Raw genomic sequence first — 25,173 nt, 5'->3', positions numbered from 1 at the left:
GCATCTGGAAACAGGACAAAACACTGGGGTGTACAGCCTCTCTCTGAACAGACCAGCACCAGTGGAAAGCTTTAAAATCCCTAATTCTTGGCCAAAATTCTGCAACAGGAGCCGTGAACAGGGCTGATCTCCAATGGGTGCAGGAGCTCTCATCCATCTCTGTTAGCTGGGAGCTCAGGCAAAAGCCCTGCCTGAGCATGGGACACATGTTAGCTGAGATGAGGTGCCCCTAAATTATCCCAGAATGGTAAGAATTCAAACCAATATATTGCTTTTTGACTTCCTGTTGGATTCATGGAGCTGGTTACAACGTGCAGTTTCTAACAGCACCTTCTCAGTGAGCCCTACCATTATTACAAGTTATAATGAAGCAGACAAGAACAGCTCTTTTCTTCCAAAGAAGATGCTAAAGTTTCTACTTCTGAAAACTTGCTCTCTCAAATAGCTCTTTCTTGGTAGTAAGACCACATATGCCCTCTGCTGTCCCTTCAAATTGTGTGAAGACCTATTAGCAGAACGTTACTGGTACTGTTGTTACTGATACTAATTTAATGACTCTGTAGAAACTAAGAAATATTCTGAATATTGCAGGGAGGGGTTCAGGGAGTTCCATCTCTGTGCAGGTGGAGTGTCTGGGCTTACAGCAGGTGCGGGATAACACAGGGCAATCTCTTGGGAAAGCCCCACAGAAATTCTGCTTTTCATATTTTGAGTTTTTCTGCTTTCCAAGCACATAGTCTCTCTGATGTGCTTCCTAGTTCTCCAGAGTCATCTGGAATAAGATCAGACCTGCAAAATTCTACACCTTTAAAAGTAGATAAATCTCTAAATATAGAAGACAGTACATTTTTTCAGTAAGCAAATTGCTTGCTGTTTTCACATACTGGATTTCCTTGGTTTGTCAGAAATGGTTAGTGTTAAGAAACTAATTTCTTGGCAGCAAACAAACCTGTAACAACCTTGGGTAAACTTTATATGGTGCTTAATTTGCACTAGCAGCACATAATACAAAGAAAGTGTTGACTAGAATGCGCTTTCCCAAATTAATTTCCATCTTCTGACAACAGATACATTTCTTGACAAAGATAAGTTTCCCAGCTCGCTCCCTGCTATTTGTGCAAATTGTACGCACGGTGTTATTTTAATGTTTAATGGCAGCAGAGTCACTCCTTGACACCCTGCTTTTAAATTATGTATTAAATTTCGTTGGCTCCTAATAACTCTCATTTTGGATAGCATGTGGAGAGCACAGGGGACATGGTGGGGTTCTAACAGAACCTTATTTTGGGAAGTAGGAGAGGGGACTCAAGAGGTCAATAATTTTCCATGGATGGATGCTAGTTTGGCACAGATCTGGGTTGGTAAATTTTGTTTGAAACACTGTGATTTCTTATACAGACCCAGTTGTGCTCTCTGCCCAAACTCTTGGACAGACCCTAAGTTAATTGCTGTCTCCCAGGTTTTGTGGGATCATGGGACCACACATGGTGCCTTCATGCAGATTATTTCCACTAATCCTCTAATTTAAGTGCCTCCGAAAATACTGTGCCTATCATGGAAATGCACACTGAATGCTCAGCCAAAATTATACATTAGGGTGCAATTAGCTGTGAGCAGAGCACTGAAACCTGGAATATTTTTGACTAAGAGGTCAATTAGTGTGATTGGGAGGCAAAGGATGCAGCCAGCCATAGTGTGGTCAGAGGGAGCAATCAAGTGAATTGAGCAGTCAGCTGATAAGCAAACAACTAGTGAGAGCAAGATGAATTTTCACCCTGGAAGTGATGAATGTAGATCTGTCTGCAGCATTCAGCCAAACTGAACACTCAATCAGCATTTGATTAACCTGAGCTGCCCCCCCAAACATAGGATTTAAATATAAATGTGTATATATATGACAGTCTCATCATGTGTGATGCTCCCAAGAGCTCTTCTACGTGTAATTAAGTATCAGCAAAATTAGTAAATAATAACTCAAAGATCCTGAGTAACAGTGATACAACTGTGTAGTCAAGCAAAATATTTAAGTGGCAAACTGATGGTTCCTTTATCTTACAACTCATCCCTCCTTAGATCACATTTGTGTTTCAAATCCAAATATCAGAAATTTTTCTATTGTCCAGTAATAAGTCTAAAAGCAGAGTAAGGCAAGGCTTTGAGGTTAATTAAAGTTCACTGGAAATGTACTTTTTACTATCAGACCTATGCTTCTGTAATTAACATTTGAAATGCAGGGTTAATTATTATTGTCCCCTTTGTTAGTTTGCAGTTTAGAAGATATCAAAAGGTTCAGGTTTGATTTTGAGGGCAACTTTTAATAGTAGGGAAACTTCCCTGACCCATGAATACGTCTGTGGAGTCCCCAGTCTGGGTCTGGAGGAGGAAGAGTTTAGCCCGGTGGCAGCACCACTCACCTGGGCCTGTGCAGATGTGCTGGCATTAGTTTGAGGAAGAAGCATCAGGGAAGCCTCTGGGGAAGGAAAAACCATTCTCAGGCTGGCTCTTCTAAAGGCTACTCCAGTGAACCTCACTTGGTTAATCCCCATGACTCAGAAAAATGTATGAACTATAGTCAGCATTTTAAAATTTTTTTGTTTAAATGAGGTCATAAATGGCAGTATGCCAATCCAAGCAAGGGCAATGCTTTCTTTGCATTAGTCAGCTCATCGTTACTCAAAGTGGAACTCATGACTCCCTGCATTTATTTTTTGTCCCTGTTTATATGTGAGGTAACCTTTGTTTAGAGTTTGGGATATGTCTTTTAACCCAGACTAGTTCTGTTTATAAGTGTATTGTGGCACTGTCAGGTTTCACGTGGCAAAGTTTCCTCTATTAGTTCCTCAACCCAGACTAAAGTTACATTATTTTAACATTGAGATAGTTGTTCTTTTCCCAAAATATTTATATTGCAAAACCCATGCTCCCAAATTTAGTGTAGTGTAGGAGCCACAAGTTCACTTCTCACATGCACTGATTTGGCAGCAGTCAAACCACAGAGATGTCTTTAGCCCTACTCATTTATTCTGGGGAAGGATGAGATCTCCAGGGGCTGTACAAACAAGCCTGATTTAAGATTTATTTTCTAGAAATGTTTCAGCTGCCGTGTTCTGTGTGTGCATAATTTATAGGGCGTCTCTTAATCTTTGAAACCATAGCTTATGGTTACTGATTGCACAAATCATCCAGGATGCAGCTATAATCAAATTCTGGACGTTTTTGTCATGGTAAAAGACAAATGGTGACACTGGAAGTGTGATGCTCAGCAGTGGGGCACTGACATATTGTACTCAAGCTAAGAAGTAGCTCAATTTGCTTGCAGATTACAAAATATTGCCTCCTGTACACGGGCTGATGAAGGTCAAAACACTCAGGGAGCAAGTTGCTCCCACATGTCAAACAATACTCTGGGGTAATGGTTGTTGTGGCTTCCAGTGTCCTTTCCATGGCAAAGCTGGACTATTTTTGGATTGGCACCCATTGCCCACTGTCCCAGCTGACCCTGAGGTGCCTTGGCCTTTCCTGAGGAGAGGCCGACACCTTCCCAACCTGCAGTGTGCCAGGAAGCTTGCGTGCTGCCTGTGGTTTGTCTCCATGGTCTTAAGAGTAATTTGCAGCCTAACTGATTCTAAATGCTCTGTGCTGCTCTCCCTGCTCAGGAAAGCAGAACAGCAATTTCCCAGGAGCCCAGGAACTTCTTTCCCCTCTGCAATTGCATGTGCCTGGATTTACCTTGCTACACACAGAGCAGCTGTGGCAACTTTCTTCAGCCAGTGCATGGGAGATGTCTGCACATTTCCACAGCAGGTTTGTCCAGCTGTTCAGAGCCACACACCAAGAATGTCTGGATGTGCATTTGGGATGCTGCACCTGGCTCACACTGGCCCATGGGGAGCATCTTCCAGCAGAGTGGCATAATGTGCAGAAGTATCAGTTCTCCCAACTTTTTCCTGGCTGAGAAGTCACTTTGTGTTGGTGGGATTTGGGGCTGCTGCTGTTCTGTTCTGCCTTTAAAGTGCACGCCACTGTATGGTTATTTTAGGATCTCCTTTTTTGTGTTTTTGTACATAAGAGACAAATTCCAGCCTGGTACTATCAAAATTTTGGCACCATTTGTCTTCTTTGCACTCTTTGATTACTGCCACTATTGATTATAAATGATTTTGCCATTACTTAAATGGCAAGTACAGACACACACTTATCTGAGAAACTAATGGCAAATGGCTGAATTTTAAGGTTTAATGAATGTTGGACTACTTTTGTCTCTCTTTTTTTTTTTTTTTTTCACAGGGACACCATCCTGTTTGGCTCAAAAAATCAGTATTATATGTAGCCAAACTTATCGAACATTTGAAGTTCCTTTAGCTCAACGATCAAAATATGAATGAAAATTTTGTTTTTCATATCTGAACTCCATGTTATGTTAGGTGATGTGATGATGGCTTCAAAACCATTTTCTCTTTGATTTCAGACGATTTTGTGATTGGGAGGTGCAAGACCTTCTTGCCAAGAAAGGAGCTCTGGACAAGGTTCAGGAGAATTACTTCTTCCTGGAAAGTGAAGTCAGCTCACCCAGAGATGTGCCTGGAGGAGGAACAGGTGGGGGAATTAAATTAACAAATCAATCTCTGTTTAACTTATTTCCTGTTTTGCTTGACATCACTTTAAAAATTGTATTTAAGTAGTCATAGCTCAGATTTTTTGAGTTTGAGAGCCAACAAAGAAAGGTCTGTGCCACCACTCCTCACAACTCATTAGTCATTGCCCAAGGACAAATGTCAGGCAGTCCCTGTAAAGTATGACAGCAGTTTTTATGTTGTTGTCATGTGCCACTAGACAAAATTCTACCTCCTGAGTTCCTACGAGCTCTTCCTTTCCAAACTGCTCCCTTCTCACCCCATCCTTCCTCCCAGAGCAGAGCATGGTGCTTTTGTCCATGTTTATTTTGGAAGTACCCCTAAGCCTATGTGGTCAGAGCTTGCATGAGATCCCCAGTTTTCTCAGGCTTCCCACTTGCCCAAGGCCTGTAAATTTAATTCCTATACTTTGTGTGCTCTTACTCTTTGCTGTTCTCTGTTTCCCTTCCCTGATTAGTTAAACACATTCCCCTTGGTGGACCTGTTTTAATACCTGACCCCTTTGGAGGAAGAAGGTTTGTAAATACCAGAAAGGTCTCAGCCACCTCTCCCAGATTTTTCCTTGTGTTCTTCCAAGCCAGCTTTCAGTGCCCTGCATGCTGAATTTCCATAAATCCTTTGTTTGGGAGGCACAGAGCCTCGCCCAAGGCAGAGCAGCCTATGCAGACTTGCCAACCCAACCTCACCCTGTTGTCTCTGAGCTGCTCCCAACTGAACTTGAGGAGCCCTTTGCTTCTCCAAGTAGACTCTGAGAGTGGGAACCATCACCTGGAACTTCTGAAATATCACCTTAATTTGTTTCCTGCACATGAAACATTAAAGACAATGCTTCTTTCTTTTAAAGCAAAGCAAGGAGCCACAAGCAGCTGCTGGAAGGGCTGTGCCTGGAAAATGCAGAGGAAGAACAGTTGTGTGAGGAATTGCTGAAATGACCATGCTGATTTTCACTCCTCTTACTCTACCCACAAGTGTGTGCTCCCGTTCCACTGAGCACTCAGTATCTGAAATGTGCTGCAGGTTCCTGGAGCAGCCATGAATTTCACTGGCACAGTTCTCCTCTCGATATTCCTGCATGTGCCAGAGATCTGCAAACTAAAGGGGGAGGAAGAGGGCTCGCTAACCAGCTGTAGTGCCAAAGCCCACAAAATTAAAGGAAAGAAAACATAAGGGCTGCACATCCATCAGTAAACATAGGCACATCTGATCTCTTTTGGTTAGAAAGTCTAGAGGAGCAAAGAGCAGATTTTCAAATACAATACCTGCTTCAGTGAACTGATCTGCCTGTGACAGAGTGTGTTTGGCACTGACAAACCTTGTTGGTTTAATGGCAATGGTTTGATGAATCCTGCTGACTATCCATTTGTTCACAGACATATAGGTATCTGTGTGTGTACATGTATATAATCATAAAATGGAATAACATAAATATAATTTAGGTATTAGATAAAGCAAGTCATATACCTTCTGCTATTCCCCCTGCTGGAGCCATTTGCTACTTCATAAACTAAGGAGCTCCCCAGTAATTCTCATCAACACAAGCTCATCTTTTGCCTTTCTGATTGGGAACAAGAGAGATTAATGTGGAAAACAAATCTGCATGGGTTTGGGTTGTGATGTGTCATTCCCAGGCTATTTCTGTCCTTACCTGCCTCCTCTAATGCAGGAAGGCCTTGGTTCACTTCTCTGTTTAATCCCAATATGTAGTGCAGGCACTGAGCTTTTAACTCCAAGAGGTGGCAGGGTGGGGTGGACATTTAAACATCCTCTTTTTCTCTCCAGCATGAAGCCTTCAACAAATTTATCTGTGTTTAAGATTTTCATAATGTATTTTAATGCCAGTGACATCCATTGCACAAGCAGGGGTTTTGTGATGTATTAGAATCAGATTGCCTCTCTCTGTGAATATTTCCTATGTGAATATTTCCTCCAGGCTCAGCTGTGCTCTCGCTAGCACCTGTATAAACCCACCAGTCATTCCACAAATTACTGAAATCCGTCTGCATTTGTAGCACTGTAGGTGGAAGCAGGAGCTAATTAAGTTAAGTTCTGAATGTTTTAACGTACAGCAGACACTCAGCCCTGCCTGCCCACACAGGCAGACAGGCACAGGCACAGAGGTGCAGGTGGGGTTCATAAAACAAACCGCCTGGCCAAGCATGTCTGCCCAGATGAAAGCCAGATGTTTGGGAAGGAAACTCCTTTTCTGCCAAGGTTGTGTATGGTCAGCCTCAGCTGTGTTGCCAAAATAGTGTTCTCCGGAATATTTACAAGGGTAAACACAGACACACGTTTCCTTCCTTGGAGGTTTTCAACAGGTGCCGCCAGGCTTTGAGTTTTCCGGTTGGAAAGTGTCCTGCACGTGTCAGGATTGTGGCACTTTCTGCTCTCCACTTTCATAGTGTGGACCCAGGGAAGCCCTGAGAGTGCTGGATGCTCTGTGTGTGCAGGGTGTGCCTCTGCATTTACGTTGTGTGTGATCTCACACACTCTTAAAAAAAGTGCATCAGATAAATTACTTGGGTCTGAGAGGTAAATAATGTCTTCACCTTCTCTGTGGCTTCAAGGCACTCAGGGACATAACTCTTGCTTGGGCAGCACACTGTCCTCACAGGACATGCAGCTTCCACCCTTTTTGGCTCTTGGAAGAGCTCCCACATCCTGTCCCAAGAAGCGAAGCTGAGGGACTCCACCAAGCTTCATCTCCTCTCTTCCCTGAACCTCTCTTGCTGTCCTGACTCTGCAGCAGTGTCACAATAAGGAATTCTGCGAGGTCCCCTGAATGACATAAAATGAACCACATAATTATTTAACTTCAACACAAGGACAAAGACTTTTTTTTGAAGAACTTAATATAGAGAACTCAGCGATTCCTGTAAGATCATGGTTGAAGATGTTTGCAAATCCTGTTGGCCTGTGCTGGCAAATTATCAGGAACCTCTTGAACCATTGCTTCGTCATCCTTCTAAGGGAGAAATCCACACAGCTGGCACCTAGAAACACGTGTAGATTAAAAAAGAGTGCAGACAAATACAAATCCCTCTGTGCTCCCAGCAGGATGGTTATAAACCAGCTCTGCTCCATACCTGTGTTAGAATGAGTGATTAAGTTAGGACGTGATGCTGTGCTGACTTGGCAAGGTGGTTTCTAGGTGGGAACTGCATTATGTTCCCCTGGTCCAGGGAGCAGGCACTACATGCTCAACTCTACTCTGCTCCTGCCCGTGGTGACATGCAGGAGAGAACTAGAGTTACAGATTCCAGCCAAAAGCCACCAGGACCCATCAGCTTAGGCAGCCTAGAGGAACACAAAGATCCTGTCAGAGATATGGACCTGCTCAGGTGGCAGGATGGGACAGCCCAGCATGCAGGCATATGAGATGGTACAAGGATGTTGTTCAGAGCTGGAGCCAGGTTTATCAGCTCCGTCTCTGTGCAGTATCGCTCAGCTGGGGCTGTGTCCATGTTAAAATGAGGAACAGGCTGTGATGTCATTCTCCAGGTTTACACTGATATGACTTTTTCCCATGTAAGATCCTGTTTTCACTTATTTATTTAGTAGAAAAAGAGACCAGTGTATGCTTTGATCTTGTTTTCAAGATCATTTTCTGGACAAATTACTGAAGAGTCATTATTTCATACGCACAGAGTTGACACAGAATCATAGACATCCTTCCAGCAGCCTTCTGACTTATTGGTCCAGATTCCATCACTCCAAGGTCCACAGCAGATGGACCAATCTTCAGATGTGTTCTTCATGGGTTTATCTCATCCTGACTCTGTCATAGGGACCACAGAGATACCCAGTCTGCCACAGTTATGGCCAGAATGGACAATTCTGATACTTTGGCATTTGATTCACACTGTGATAAAAATGAAAACGCTGCCATTATGGGAGAAACAAAGAAAAAATGGATATTTTTATTCCTAGCTACCAGTCCTTGTGCATATACACACATTTTTCTAACCTCAATAACTTTGGAATGCATGGATCAGTTTCTTCTATTCCAGGTTGTTGTGGGATAGTGTCCTCAGGGATGCAGGCCTAGAGATTTTCTGACAATTGACTGTCAGGCATGAGAGATACTGTTAGTGCTCCTCTTAAAGGAAAGGTTGATTTGTCCTTCCCTTCTTTCCTCCTTCCCGTTCATTAACGATCAGGGAACCAACATGATGCCAGGGCAGGGGGGTGGGAAAGCAGAATGAAGGGAAAAAAGTCATTAGAAAACAGGCTTCATTAATTCAGCTGCTCAGGGAACAGCGTGTTTGGAAAGGTCGGGATGTTTCATTTGACCTAAACAAAATGCTTGGCCATTCTTCAGTTCAAATGTTTCATTCCTGCCTATTGAACCAAATCAAAACACTGAGCTTTGGTGGAGGGCTGTAATGAAGGGCTGGGCAGGGAGCAGCTGCAGCTTATTCCAGCAGCACTTTTCTTTCACAGAGTTGGGAGAGGTTGACACCTCTTTTCTAAAAGGGCAGTGCTGATCATCTCCAAAGTATTGATGAATTAATGCAGATTTCACCCCAGGTATCAGAAATCAAAGAAAGACCCAATCTGTCTGGAAGGAGTATATGTCCTCCTGCCCTGAACAGCTGTTGGAAGGGAAAAAGAAGTTGTGAAAATGTTTTAATCATAGAATGGTCTGGGTGGGAAGGGACTTTAAAGATCATCGAATTATAAATCGTGCCATGGGCAGGGACACCTTCCACTAGACCAGGTTATTCTAACACTAGCCTCAAGTCCTTCCCTCCTGTTCCCAAATGTGTGTTGGTGAACACTGAAGCATGGTAGACATTGGGATTTGTTGATAGACCCTTTGTCCCTTCACACCATTGCCTGGGTGCTAATCCAACCCCCTAAGAGAAAAACTGTAATTAAAATCATTGCCCTCATTTGGATATGGTGTGTTTGAACTCGGAGCCTCCTCTCTCTCAGAAGAACTTTCTAAGGCAGCTTGATGACTGATGAATATGGGATTTCCCGGAGTTCAGGGTGTCACAGGAGAGGGGACATTGCCCAAGAGATGCTTTCCTGGAGGCTTCCTCTGCAGCTTTTTTTCCTGCTGTTTGTGGAGCACTACCACAGTTTAGACAGCAGTTTCTAAAGGAGTCATTTGATCCCAAGGAATTTCAGCAGTGTCAGTGCCCCTCCTAGAGGCTCCCCTAAAGCCCCTTTTGAGGATGCCAGATCCTAGCAACAGCAAAAGCAACAATTGGTCTGAGCTGAGGAACAGACTGGCTTGTTGACACTTCAATGAAAAGCAGCTCCAACACAGTCTGTTCGCCCTGTGGCTGCCAGCTTCCAGTGTTTGATCTAGCAAAGGCTCCAGCCCAGAAAAACAAAGCCCAGCTTTTCTAGTTCCTGGCTTAGGGAGCTCTCTGCCCTTTGTGCTGTTTTTCCCTGCTACCAAAAGCCCAAAGGTCATTGTTTAATGTTTCCTAGCTTGGTTCATCCTCAAGCAGGGTTGCACTCCATTAAGCTGTACTCCAGCTGTAGCTTTATTTTTAGGCCGCTTGTGCTGCAATGTTTCACCTCCTTATTACCCCTGTGTTAGTGCACTTTTGTGTCCCTGTCTCTTGTTTAACCCAGGCAGGTGGAACAGCACCACTGTCCTAGAGGTGCTTCCCTGGATGTCCCAGGGGAATGGGTCACAAACGTTGCTGGAAGAGTGTCTGGTGCAGTGCCATCGCCACACAGTGAGGAAATGCACAACGAGAAGGGATGGCAGGGTTTCTAACACCCTGCTTCTTGTGATTAAAAATCTCGTATGGAAGAAAGTAACACTGTCAACAACACTCCCAGGGAGCTGGTGAGGCTGATCTGCATTGCAGGGATGCTGCCTGACCCAGACATTCATTCAAGCAAAGCTGATTTATGCTCCAGTCATTTCAGTGCTAAGATGAGCTGAGGGGTGCATTTTCCCCCGAAAATTTACCCTGCCCCACTGCATCTGGTTAGAGAAAGAATGGCTGGGGGAGACAGTCTCATACAATACACAACACAAGATACTGAAGGAAGTCTCAAATGTGAAGTCTGAGGAACAGTCACTGGAAAGGGTTTAGATTCTTGGGAAGACGTGGATGGGAGATATGAGCAAAGTTTGCCTGGTGAAAGACAGATTCACTGGGCATATTCCCTCCCTCTGGTTCTCCCAGCCCTGTCCAGGATGGGGGGCTCTTCTTGAACATTTATATTTGAAAAGGGGAACAAGAAGGAGATTAGGAGATGTTACCACTTTCATTTTGAAATTGAAAGGAAGCCTTGATATATTTGGTATTCCCTCACAGCTGATGCTGTGCTGACTAACAGCACTGAAGTTGTAGGGTGACAATTATACTACTGATGGCATAATTTATTGGTTTTGTTGTTACCCAAGGTACTTCCAATGAGGTCATAAATCTATGTGTCAGTAAGAAATACTCAGTGTGCCAGCTGTGCTCTGTTTTATAGCCATAGATTTTAATACTTTGAGAGGAGCATTTGTTAAGCATCACTTTGCAATTAGAGGCAAAGAGGAAATGAAATGTTCCATTTGTGTTACCCAAAAAAAAAAAAAAAGGAAAAAAGATATTTGTATCTCGTAACTTGTCTTTCTGTTAATATTGCACAACTCGGTGTCTTTATCTTTTGCTTGCTCAGCTCAGAGATGGTATTGAAATGTAAAACTGGACAATGCCAGAACAACTTCAGCCCTTTGCTGATTGAAGAAACATTGCCCAGAGCCTGGAATGCATGGAGAATCCTGGAAGGAATCTGCTTAGGAGGACTACCAAAAGTCTGCATCCAGGTACAGGCATGTTTGGGGTTTTCCTTCGGGTTATTTTTGTAGGAAGAGAAGGTGTTTGCTGCAGTATCTCATTTAGATGAGCTGTGAAACACAAGAAAACTCTTGATAAGGGATTGAGTCATTATCCAGGAGGATATTGGAGAACATCAAAGGCTTTGAAATATAAACATCTCACTTATTGCTTCAGGGACAACTTCTCCCACATTGGACTTCACTCTCAGAAAGAACAAATCACCTGCCTTCACCATGTCCCCTTCAGTGGCTGTTAATACAAATTCAGAGATATCTCCTTGTGAGGGTGGTCCTCAAAAGGAGCAGAAACACAGACTTCATGGCTGATTTGGCCTTGTCTTCAACGGATCCCACCTAATTTTGAATCCAAGAACAGAACTGATACTGCGGGGCATTCAGAGGGTTGCACCATTGTGGGCAGCATGAGGTATTTGAGACAGTAACAGGGAGCCAAAGGAGTGAACTGGGCTCTAGGTGGTTTACACCCACCTAGAAATCCCATTCAAAAATCAAGTGTTGTCTCCTGGGGAAGTTAGTTGTCCCAAAAAGGCATTTGCCCTCTTTAATTTAGTGCCACATGTACTAAGGGTGGAAGAGAGGTAGAAAAAGTGATCCTCAGCTTGTTTCAATCATCTTGGATCTGTCTCCTCCAGGGAAAGGATAACAGTTGACAACTCCAGTTTTAAAGTTTATCCCATGTGGACACTGCCTGCTGCAGACTTTTCTACTGCATTGTTCATTGGATAGGCCTGCTATTGCTGAGGTTGATTCCACGATACTCAACCTACATTTCTCCTTTTACAGGGATATTTTATTGGTGATAGGTCAGCTGCACAAGGCCTTTGCCTTTTTGAGGTTTCCCATCCCTTTTTGAGATTTCCCACCCACCTGCTACACCCATCCTGTGATCCTTGTGATTATCTATTGAAGACATGCATTTAGCTCCTTTATCCCTCCACACGTATTAACCCCTGGATCCCTTGCTCTTCATAATTCCTTGTTAATTGTCAGTAGTTTTCTGGTGATGAAATGTCCTGAAATGAACTCAGTACGTTTTATTTTGGTCTCATGTCAGCCTGAATCCAGAGTTTCTAGCGGTGTAGGAGTTGAACCAAAACAAAGTGCCAAGGATGAGTTCTTATGTTCGGTACCTCAGGATAAGATGTGAGGAGTGTGTGAACTCTGTGTTGCCTGGATTAGAAGTGGGAGACCTGCCTCTACTCCTAGGAGGAGTTTTCTCTAAGTGAAGGCTGGTCACACCAGGCACTGGTGAACATCAGAATCAGCATTCCCAATTCTCCCTCTCCACAGCTGCACAAAGGGAGTCTTCCACTTGATGCTCGCTACTCTGCAAGGACAGTGCCATAAAATCCTAACAGCCTTTTTTGTTCTGTCAAATTGCAAATGCATCATTGGCTTCCTCCTCTCCTTCTTTCAGCATTATTGCTCTCCATACTTTTCCCTCCAGTGAATGCCATCTCTCCCCTGATAAATTAGTGCACCATTTTCCAAGAGCTGCATCTCACTTATTTCCTGCCCATATTTCTAAGCTCTCCAGGGCTCTTTGTATTATTTCTCTTGCTCTCATTTGTGTTTCTCTACCCTCTCCTCTCAACTTAATGTTATCTACATATTTTATTAACCAGCTGTTTTATTCCCCCTTGCACATCACAAGTAGAGATGCTCCATGAAATGAGAGTGACCCGTTGTCTCTATAGGAAACATATGAGACACAACCCCTTGTCTATTATTATTCCATGTTTGCAGTCCTTCAGACAGTTCCTGTGACAGTATTTATGTCTGAGCCAATGGGAAATAATATTTTGAGAGGCACTTTATCAAACGCTTTCCTGACTCCCAGCTCTTTGATGCCTGCTGCTCTCCCTGCTCTCATTCATTCTGTAATTCCGTCGACTTTAAATGCATTTTTCTCATGGACTCAGTCTTCGTAAACCCATGGTGCTCCTTGCATATGTTTCTGTAAAGAGATCTGTGTAATTCTCAGGATATTACAGGGAGAGCCATGAAAAGATCTCTTTGAAGGCCAGCATGAAAGCTCCAGTTGTCTTCTGAGCTCCAAAGCGGTTTCCAAATAATGAGATACACCACAGTGTCTGACTGGGCTCGGGGAGAATAACTCCAGATAAACACCAGGAGATAAAAGGGATCACCTTCCCCTTTGTGCATTTCCTTGTATTGTGTGAACTCTTCTCCAGTGGGGATTGGATCTAATCTTGTCTCATACAGAAAGCAAAAGGAGTCATTAGCTCTGCTAATTGTTGAAGATAAAGACTAAAAGGAGATGACAATTTGCTTTGTGTGTGGTTAAGCTTGTTAAAGGCATAAATCAAGCAATTCTTTCAATTCTCACTTGTTCATAACTATTATGATATCCCACCACGGCAGCACTTTCATTTCTTTACTCCACTCAGTTTGAATTTCAACTCTACCTTTACTTGTTATACCCATTAAACGAATAAGGTTACGGTGTAGTACACAATACCCAATGTTTTAATTTGGTATTGCATTATCCAACATCCTTGGAGTGTACTCAGTGTGAACACATAATTTAGTAACACTTCTAGAGAGCATTGATGACTGCTATGGCTACATCTAATTTGCCATGAAGCCACAATACAAATATACCCAAACTTACTAGAAATACATGGGTTTGTCCAACTAGGACATTTTGGGTTTGTTGTTTATAACTGAGTTTAATTTACATCCATTTGCTTTTGAGAATATGCTTAAAGCACTTTGAAGATCATGTGTTCAATTAGATTGCTGACTGATGTCATCCGGAGACATGGATGGGAATTGAGCCATCAGGATTTTCTGCAGCATCAAGAGTCACTGGTTTAGGATTTTCAGCTCTCAACTGTATGCAAGGAGGTGACAGCATTGTCACACATGTCCTGGCACCCTGGCACTGATGCTTAGAGACATTCATAGTGTCTATGAGGGCAATGATTTTAATTACAGTTTTCCTCTTAGGGGGTTGGATTAGCACCCAGGCAATGGTGTGAAGGGGACAAAGGGTCTATCAACAAATCCCGCTGTCTACCATGCTTCAGTGAATGTCACCCCAAACCTTTCCCTGACTTCCACACCTGAACAGTGTTAAATCTGCTGTGTTTTGGGGGTGTCTGTTTTCACAGAATCACAGAGCTGTTACGGCTGGAAGGGACCTCTGGAGATTATTGACTCCAACCCCCTGCCAAGGCAGAGTCACCCAGAGCAGGTGACACAGGAACAAGTCCAGGTGGGGTTGGAATGACCCCGGAGAGGGACACTCTACAAGCTCCCTGGGAAGCTGTTCCAGCGCTCTGCCACCTTCAAAGTAAAGAAATTCTTCCTCATGCTGAGGTGAAACTTGCCATGTTTTGGCTTATGGCCATTGCTGAGAGCACTGGCATGTTTCCCCCTCTGCAATGTGCAGTGTGTCGTGGAAAACTTTGGATTCTGTTCCACCAGAGAACAGTAGCACACAGCAGAAGAAACTGCAGCGTCAGCACACACCAACCCTTCCCCACGCACTTTAGCACTTTAGTCTCACTGGGGCTGGTCCAGTGTTTTGGAAAGTAAAACAACCTGCTAAAAAAGCTTTGAAGCCTTCAGTGAACAACTCCTTAGAGAAGTTATTCCCTCATTTAAGTTCAGAGAGGTCTTGTTTAGGGAAAGTTACACTACCGCCATTACTGCTTTATCAACTAGGATGCTACTTTTGACAATATTACATCATAAAATGACGGTTTTGGACCATTTTAGGAAGTGTCTTTTCCCATCTGTTTTTTCTATCCTTCTCCTAGATACATACTGGCACCCAAAACTTTCTTTGCACGGATGGAGGGAAATGTAAGAACAGGAAGACCTTTGCCTTCTCTATGGTTTAAAAACTTTCTCCTATTGACTTAACTGTTTTAGACCATTCCTAAGGGTAAAAATGTCAGGTTTTCTCTTTGTTACTGGTGTCATTCTGTTTTGAGAGCCCCAGGCCACTGCTGTAGTGATGCATGTAGAAACCAGCTGTAGGTCTGGGTTGCAGCATTTCTGAAATTTTGAGGCACAGCTGCCCACCCCCCCAGCCACAGCAATACAGAAGCATGCAGAGACTGCCAAAAAGCCTCAGGTTAAAATAATGTCTCCCCCAAACTTTTTGTGCTGAGTTATTTCCGTGAGCAGCTTAGAGTGTGGTCCTACAGGCAGTGAGGAAGGAGGAACGTGCCAGACTGTGGCAGCCAGATGAAAGTCAGAAGAGGGGGAGAGCCACCTCCAGTCTCCCTGTGCTGACGTGAAGCACAAATAGACCGGGACTGAGTGGGAGCAGAGACTCTCATGGGTTCTCAAAGTTTGCAGGAAAGCAGAGGAGAGGCAGCCAAGTGTTACATTCGCGGTGCACATCTCCTGGACGTGGAGGGGGGCAGCTCCCTGCGGCTCTGCTTCCAAATCCATCAATGCCAGCGGCAGCCTGGAGGCAACCTGGCTGTCCTGAGCAAGTCTGACTCACTGCTACGCCACTCTGCTGAGTTAGTTGGGGTGGGTGGGTGGTATTTGTCACACTGTGGATGAGGATTTGGCTATTTTAAGCAAGTACACAGGCTCTCTGGGATGTTGGGACAGAGTTGTCCCAACACACTGAGTTCTGACTTAAGCTTATTGGAACAAGATGGATGTGGCAAGGGCAAAAGCACTACATGTGCAGAAGACAGGCAAGGCACTGCATCAGTACTAAATAATGAAATTTATTGCAGTGGCTGCCACGTCAGAAGCTGAACATTTTTTAGACTTCATTCACAACCTGCCTGTTAAGACCTATGATGAGTATTACAGTCTGGGACTGAGTGTTTGAAAGGGCTCCCTTGGCATGTGTGCTACTTAAAGGAACACTCAAGTGATAAATTTGTTTTCCTGTGCTTAAGGAGGATTCAGTGTTCCCCAGCTCACCCAAGAAGTCCCTGATCTTAGTGCAGATGCAAAACAGACCCCGCTTTGTTGAGATTCAGAAACAAGGGAGGGCTGAAATCTCTGAAGTCTTTGAGCAAGCACTCTCTGAGTTAATGATAAAGTGTTAATAATGAAGATTTTTCTTTCTCCAGGAAGGAAAAAGCAGGGAGAGACAGGAGGAATTGTCTAAACTTTTGAAGAGAGTCAGCTGCACAACTCCCACTAATCATAGGAAGTTAATAGCCAAGGCAGCCTTGGAGGTTGTAGCCTCTATAAATTTAGACAAACTCAAATTCAAACAGTAGACTGATGACTTTGTGCGCCACAAAGAATCTTTTAATTTCTGATGGTAATGGATGCCACCTCAATGTGAAAGAGAAATAGGCTTTAGTAATTTTAATGCAAATGGATTTTTTCAGATGAAAGGCTCTGCATAAAAAGTTGGGTGGCAGTGCTGTAAATATTCTGCCTCTGGTACAATTACTTATCATTAATTACTGACACCTAGGCTATCTGCTATAAGGAAATACATGGGGTCTTTTTTCAATTAAGCAATGCTTTTGCACTTTCAAACCAACTTTTGTACTTTCACTGCTACTGGAAATACAAAAATTGGTGAAGTTGATCCTGGCCTTCATTTTGGAAAGACCTCGAACTGTTCCCCTGAAGCAGAGGAAAACATTGGGAATTCTCTCTTTAACTAGGATGTCCAAGTGGCTGTGTTCTGGTTTTCTCCTGATGTGGGGGGTTTGAGTGCCTTTTCTCAGCTGCCAGACCAGGGGACACTCTCAGCCTCATGGTACAGAGTCAAAGCTAAATCTGTGTTTTAAGAAAGGCTTGCACTAACAAATAATGGTGAGTTCAGAAAAAGCTGCAAATGTCCATCATCAGGACAAGCCTGGCATTTGCAAGACAAGTCCAGCATCTCATGTTGTCCATCATTTCATGTTGCCCAGCAAAGGGAAGCTATCCAGGGGAGTCCTTTTTTGATATGTTCCTTTTTGCAACCATAGCTCATATAAAAAGCTCCCTGTACTGTCAGAATATTGAGCTGTGCCAGTGTTTGCCAACAGAGGTGTGAACCTTGGATTAGAAACCCACAAATCAGGGAACTGGAAAGGAAATTAGTTTTATGTGTGGCGACTGAAGGAATTATTATGGGCTTCCGTATAGACTGAGGTGTCACTAGAGTAGGATCTCATCTGAAAATAAAAAGAAAGATGATATTTCCTTCCAGAGTGTGTCCACTATCTGAGGACAGCTGCTAGCCAGCACAGAAGGCCATAAATAAGAGTCCTGGAAATGGGGCTCTGTTCCTGGATTTGCCTTGGATGACTTTAGGCAAGATGATGATGATACTCTGTGCCTTAGTTTCCTATTCTGGAAAAGGAAGATAGTGATGTGCTCTGCTTTGATGCTGTGCCAGAACTAGATGTTAAAAATTCAGTGCATGGGCTGCTGCTCTTCAGAAATTACTTCCCCTCCAGCTAGTTCAGATGTATCTTTTTGCCTGTTTGAATAAGAGTTAGAGAGGTAGGTAGGAGCTAAGATGAGGAGTCAGATGGTTCCATTGCAACCCAGAAAAGCTTTGAATAGAAAACAACAAATACGTGCATCTGACATCCACGGTGATGAAAAAAGCGTGAACATGTGAACTAAATGTTGCTGTTAATATTATAATTAAAAGGCTCTGGGATGAGCAATGAATTGAGGTAGATGGTCTGCAGCAGCTTCTGTTTCATGGAATCATACAATGGTTTGGGGTGGAAGGAACCTTAAAGATCATTTACTTCCACCCCCTGCCAGGAGCAGGGACACCTTCCACTATCCCAGCTTGCTCAGAGCCCCATCCAGCCTGGCCTTGGACACTGCCAGGGATGGGGCAGCCACAGCTTCTCTGGGCAACCTGTGCCAGGGCCTCCTCACCCTCACTGGGAACAATTTCTTCCTGATATCTAACCTAAATTTCCTCTCCTTCAGTCTGAACCCAGCATAGGCAAGCAGAAAACCTCTGCTGGTTTATTAATTTCCAAGGGTCATATTCAGGCTGCCAACTCCTGCATCTAAAATTCCTGCACAATAGTGTCTGTGTCAGCCAAGCCAGCAAGGGAGCCCTTCCAGCTCCCTGAGAGAGCAACAGCTGAACCAAGGCAGAGTGCTCCACTTAGATGCCAGTGTAGATGGCTGGAATGTGGCCTGAGGCCTCTTTTACCACCAGTGCTGGTTCCTTTTTCTGAGGTGAAAATTGAGGTCTGGCAGAATAAAAGGAGGGAAAGTCTGTTCATCACCCAGCTCAGTGCTGCCCTGTGTGAGCCCTCCCATAAGAGAGCTGAAAATGCAATCTTGGGGGGCTCAGAAGGGCCACGCTCAATGATGTCTTCTGATGGATGTGTGAAAAAGCCACAAATACACCTTGGCAGGGAATGGTGAGCACTTTAGGAGGACAGAATTTTAATTTTTTCAGGATCTTTCTCCTTTAAAATTGTGTGAGAATTGCTTTGGCTCACAGGAAATGGTTGAAGCTATTTTATCACAGATGGCAAGTGCCGAATCCTTTAGGAACACCATGTGCAAAAATGTGTTGTGGTTGTCTCTCATGTAGGAGAAATGTTTTCATAATGGGTCCTTTTGCTCCTGTGTTAGTGATAAAGGTCCCAGGTAATTGCATTCACATTTTAAAGCACAACATTGTTAAATCTTTTGTATAAGGATAAAAGTACAAAAAATGTCCAGTCTCCAGTAGAGACAGCTTCTCCCTGAACAGGGGGAATCCAGAATCAAGCAGAGACTGGAATTTTAAAGCTGGTATCACAGATCTCTTGCAATGCCCCTGGTAATTCAGAAAATAAAAGAAACTGCCTATATTTAATCTTACTCTCAGCAAGCCCTACTAAAAAGCCTAGGATTTACTATCACACCTTGGAAAAAATGTGCCTTTGCTAATCTCTGTTAATCCACAGGAAAAGTACTTGAAAATAATCACTATAAATAAGCTGCAAGTTCTTTCAGCTTTGATGTCACAGATCAAATAGTGACCAGTGATATGAAAATCAAAGAGAACAGGGAAAACCTGACATTTTACCGAGTTCTTATATTGTATATATATCCAGGAGCCATTTTGTCTTTAATCTTTGCAGGTTTGAACAGCAGATGCTCACTCCAGTGCTTCACAAACCTCCTCTTTGGGAGGACCTGGTGAGATTTAGGACAAGTCATTACCTGTGAGCCTGGTGGTCAAGTGGGAGCAAAATCACCACCCATGTCCAGTGGTGGCTCTGTCACTGGACTTCCTTCAGAGATTCGGGACCGTGTTGTTCAAGTCCTTGTTGAATCAAGCACAAGAAATCTTGTGATTTCTCTCTGTCAGCCTTGCTTCAGTGTGGATGTTGATTATCAGGATCTAAAGGAAACCAGGAGATTGCTGAGAGCAGCCCACAGTCCTTGCCTGTGTTTCAGCCATGAACAATCCAGTCCAAGGCTGCCCAGTTAGGAACCGCCATCAGATTGGTAACCCTGCTGAGTTATTTTAGGTAAAGTTCTGTTAATCTGGGGATGAGAGAAAGCCCAAGATCATTTTTTACCCCAGAGATGTCCAGTGGTTATTGTGGGTTTGGTCATTTTTAGCCAGACAGACTTGAGGTAGTGAGAACTTAGAAAAGATCTGTGATTTTCATAAGCAGTGTCAATTATACAGCTTCCCTGAGGCACCATAATTCACACCTTACAAACTGCTGAGTGAATGCTGACTTGTACTCTCACCTTTTCACATTTACTCCTCTTCTAACTCAGTTTGGCCACACTTGCTCCTCTTTTCTCTCCTTCTTTGACCTGTTTACTTAATCGGAGCCTTGGAATTTTAAGGCTCTCAGATGATGAATTTACTCTAAATATATTTAAAGGCTGGAAATGGATTTTAAAGACTGAAGTAAAAAATCTGGAATTTGGTGGTGGTGATAAGCATTTATCTTTCAAATTTAAATAACACAGAAATACATTGAAATACCTCCTCCTCCCTGCTGATCTACAAAAAACAATTGATGAATTGATGAAAAGGTGTAGAACATAAATAGGTTGTGAAATGTTTGGTTGTTTTTTTTCAGGCTGTGGCTTGGTACACGCCTCTCTACTGCAACAGAAGACAAGGATGGGTGGCAAAAGAGGAAAAAACAATTTGAGAACATTGTTTTACAATTTTCTCAACAACAGAACAAAAAGAAGGACGGCAACATGAACAGGAATTTACTACAACTGATGCAGAGTGGAAGAGGCTGACCCATGACAAGCACTAGAAAAGACAAATCTTCATTAAAAGGTGCGTGTGACATTTATTGTGTGCAGTCTGTAATTGCTGCATTGTGCCAGACTGGCTCTGTAAGTGAATGCTTTTAAATGAGTGTCTTGGTAAGCAATTCTAGAGCAGCTCTGCATTTTGAAAATACAAATTAACCTTAAGCTTCAAACAGGAGCACAGCCCAAATCTCTTTATAGGAGTGCACTCGTCAGTCAAGGCTAAGCGGAAAGTAAAGTCCAAGTAAAATTCTTCTTCCAATGTGACTTTATTGTTACATATTATCCTCTCAGCCCCATTCAGAGATCATAATTTGGAAAGCCAAGATTGGAGCCAGATTCACAGGAGTAAAATATGTATTTAAAAAATAAAGGATTGGCCAATCTGGATATATTTTCAAAACAAAAACAAAACAAAACAAAAAAACCCAATCCTCAGACTGTGGCTGGAGATGTTCATAAGATGAACAATTTTCAGCACAGATTACACCGCCTGTTTTCCACAAGTTTTGTTCTTAAAAAATGGCTAAATCACTTTTACTCAACCTCTCCAAAGAAAGTAACTCAGAAGCAGGGCAAAATTATGTAAAAATTCAGTGCAAAGAGTTCAAACCTGGCAGAATTATAACCAAAGGCAAATGGTAAATTATAATGTGATATGTCAAACAATGTAGAAGTTGCAGTTCTACCTACAACTAAATGTAGAATGTGTCAAATATATGTGTGCTGTTTATTAGGTATATTGCATAAATTTAATGTATGTGTGTAGGAAGCTCAGTAAATCTATGCCAAAGACACTAATAAATATGCTAATGCAATACAAGAAATAAAGCAGTAATATATAAAATACACATCTTTATATCCTGTGCACATACATGCATGTGCAAAATGTGTGAAAAACACAACAGCAGACTTAAGACTTAAAATATGTGTAGGTTACCACCTTTTCCTTATGCAGCAGTGATCCCCAAAGGTTTATAATTGTGCACCTTTATCAGTAAAAAATCCTTGAATACACACACACTCACTCTGTCCCCTTCCCCAATATACATACACTCATTTACTTGTGAATTATATATATTTACTAGTGCAAGTATATACTATGTACATTGTAAAACATGCACATGAACAAGCTTTTAAAAGGAGGCGATAAAGACAAAAAAACTTTAAAGTATTTTGAAATGCTGTTTCTAGGAATGCCAGCCTAGGAAAAGCCTTTCAGCTTGAGAGAGGGAAGTGTTTATGCAACTGCTTAGCTTTACACAACCAAACAGTAATCCTGCAACCAGGGAGGACCGTCAGGAAGATCCTTCTCAACCATTAAATCCAGGCAAAGCAGACAGCAGAAAAGGGACCTTTACATAGGGACAGGTAGTAGCAGCACAAGGGGGAATGTATTCACACTGACAGAGGGTGGGTTTAGACTGGCTATTAGGAAGAAATTGTTCCCTGTGAGGGTGGGGAGGCCCTGGCACAGGTTGCCCAGAGAAGCTGTGGCTGCCCCATCCCTGGAAGTGTCCAGGGCCAGGCTGGATGGGGCTTGGAGCAAGCTGGGATAGTGGAAGGTGTCCCTGCCCCTGGCAGGGGGTTGGAAAGAGTTGATCTTTAAGGTTTCTTCCAGCCCAAACCATTCTGCAATTCTAAGATTAAAACCTGATGGAGTCAGTTGTAACAGACCAAATTTCATTATTTGTTTCCTTCTCTGTCTTAATCATTGGTAGCACCAGCTACTGGATGTCTATTTAGCGTAGTCCTGGCTTGTCTCATTTGCCAAAATTTCATTTTCTTTTGTTGTGTGTCACTCTGGTCTTCTGCAGAGCTGGCTTCCCCATGTGTGTTCTTCTGGTTTCCTGCACAGGGGAAAGCTGGGGACAGAGTGAGAAGTGGCACCTGGGGGTGCTGGTGATATCAGAGGTTGTGTTCACATGAGCAAATGCTGGGGACAAACAGGAGCAGGACTGTAGAGCAAACTCCTGGTTGCTGCAGATCTGGCATCCACCCTGCACACATTTTAAGGACAATTTACTTTGTCCCAGCTCTAGGCCAGCAGGTCCCCCCTACCTCTGTGTGCCACAGCTCCTTTCTGGGTGTCTTGGGGTGACTTTATGATGTGTATCCCATATCGCTGCCCTATGCCCAGGAATTAATTTTGTGCCTTTCTATGCCTTTAAACTGAGACTGAGAGGGGGGAGGAAAACTTGAGCAAAACTTCTTCAAAGCAGTTTGCAGCTTGTTCAAGGTCACACACAGATAGAGTCTTTTCCAGCTGCAGCAGGGGAGCGAGGAAGCACCCGGCCTGCTGCTTTTGGCCAGTTTTTTTCAGCTTCTTCTTCTCCGGAGAGAGACTGAGAGTTGAACTTTTTTTCCTTCCCTGGAATTTCGGATTTTCTCCCTTTTCTGCTGGACTGCTTCAATATCAGAGCACATTGGGAGGACTTTCCACCGAGTGCAGAGGGCCTGGCCCTGGGCCAAGCCCCAGCTCCCAGGAGACCAAAGGGAGGAGTCTAACACTTACCCAGGATTTTTCTCCACAGTGAGAGGTTTTATTATTTAGCATTATTTTCCTTTTCCCGTGTGTTTGTTAAATAAATAGTTTTTATCTCTTTCACTTTCCTTCGAGGAAAATTTATTTTTTCCCGAACCTGGTGGGTGAGGGGTGGTTTGTAACCTGCCTTCTCTTAGAGGATATATTTCTAAATTTGGCCGAACTGGCACACTGGGTATGAACCTTCCTGGGCCTCTCCAAAGGGAGATGCTAGTATGGTGTGGATAATCTTTGTGCCTTCCTTTGCTGTGTTCCCATTTCCTGTCACATCTCCCCAGATGAAGGCCAGTGCTCTTGCCACTCCCTACATTTGGTTTCAATATTAATTTTTTTTCCCCCTTGCAATTGTTAAGACTAAAAACTTTTTCAATAGATGTGAAATCAAACCAAAGCACCTGAGACTGCAATGCAGTCACACTGTTCCGGGACACAGGGCTGCAGGCAGAGGGAGAGGGATGCCTGCAGATTTATTTTCTGAGCATGGGAACTCAGAGAAAAGTGGTCTGTCACACATTAAATATATCTGATTTCTGTAGGTTTTCACATGCAAGCCACATACCCTCAGTCTCTCAGATCTTTGCAAAGGATAATTCAGCTCTATTTACTTACGGTTCATTTGCAGTTCTTTTCACTACTGAATTATGAAATTATTCCTCTTAATACTGCCTGGAGAGTTACTAATATCCAAAATCTCAGTTTAAAAATTAAATAAGGGTATAATCATTATTTTACTCTTATAAATATTCATGTGTAGTACATATTACTGCTGGATTTTTCCAGAACTGAATACATAGAGGTGTAAGCATCATTCTTATCTTATTACAATGCAAAAATTACAAATGCTTTAGGCAGATTTTTACAAGTATGCCACCAGTCATTATTTCTGATGGTGATGGAATGATATCCTTCAAACATACAATGATATTATAATTTTGAACTGTCAAACTTACATTCTTTATCTTTTGATTTTTCTTTACTGTTTGCCCACTTTGCCTTCTGAGTCCCTCCTGAAGCTCTTTGGTGCTGACAGCAAAAGACTTCACAAGTTATCTACAAATGGTTTAACTTAATTCCTCACTCTCTTTAATTTATAGTCTTTTTCATTAATTGTTGACCTCTCTGTTTGGTTTCCTCTTCACCCAGGTAGCCCAATTTTCTTCTCTAGATTAAGAGGTAAAAGGGCAAAAAACTGCTGCTGCCATAGATCACGAAGTTTGAGCTGAGCTCCTACCTCCCATTTTCCTCAGAAATGCATCACCCTGGGGATGTTTCTTTTCTGCTGTTGTTGATGAATTTCACTTTGAATCGAAATGCTCAGCTGTGAATTTGGGAAGTTTAAAAATAACCATGAAGTGAGCACTTTGAAGCCTCAGCCAAAACCGGCGGGTTTTGTCAATCAGGATGTTTCCCCGTTGCTAAGGAACACTAATTAAGCTTTCAGGGCCAAATTGAACCCGCAGACGAGGAACATATTTAGCACACATTTTCGGTGAGAAAGAGCCAATTCCTGCCACTAAGAGCTTTCTGTTCGTACCACTGGTTCTCGTGGGTTTTGTCCCAGAAATTAAGTGTTGAGTGAGATGAGATGCACTCATATCATGATGCATTTGCTCTCTTGACTTGTCCCAAGGACTTCCATAGTTTATGAAACTGCCCAGTAATTTCCAGTTAGCTGTGAGGAATGTTTGCAGATTCATCTCTTCTGCCTTAGGGCGTTGACATTTTACAGGCAAGACTAAGCAATAAAATTGGCCATTATAAATAATATTTTATAAACACACAGATGCAATTTTTAAGTAGCAGGAGGTCAAACAAGACACAACAAAGTATCCCACAGTAAGAAACTAAGTCAGCTGCTTTCTCCAGTAGGTCAATTGACCAGAGTGGATCAATGAACTGTTCCTATTGACACAAAGTGAAGCACCTCAGCTATGATATCTTATGACCTGACATTGTCTTTCCCT

The 25,173-nt window shown here is 43.0% G+C and overlaps 1 long non-coding RNA gene across 1 annotated transcript in view; it reads left to right on the top strand.

Annotated features, from left to right (window-relative positions):
* The first annotated feature begins 4,474 nt into the window (after nucleotides 1–4,474).
* LOC108449516 overlaps nucleotides 4,475–25,173 on the top strand; it is a 22,679-nt gene continuing 1,980 nt past the window's right edge. The window contains exons 1-3 of the long non-coding RNA XR_001865678.1: nucleotides 4,475–4,596; nucleotides 11,274–11,421; nucleotides 20,478–20,689. This is a non-coding gene — a long non-coding RNA (uncharacterized LOC108449516). The remainder of the gene's footprint in view (nucleotides 4,597–11,273; nucleotides 11,422–20,477; nucleotides 20,690–25,173) is intronic.

The sequence above is a fragment of the Corvus brachyrhynchos genome, unplaced genomic scaffold (genome assembly GCF_000691975.1).
Source record: "Corvus brachyrhynchos isolate BGI_N302 unplaced genomic scaffold, ASM69197v1 scaffold209, whole genome shotgun sequence".
In the NCBI taxonomy this organism is placed as follows: Eukaryota; Metazoa; Chordata; class Aves; order Passeriformes; family Corvidae; genus Corvus; species Corvus brachyrhynchos.
Note: the sequence above shows the minus strand (reverse complement) of the source record. Positions and strands in the feature narration are given on the sequence as shown.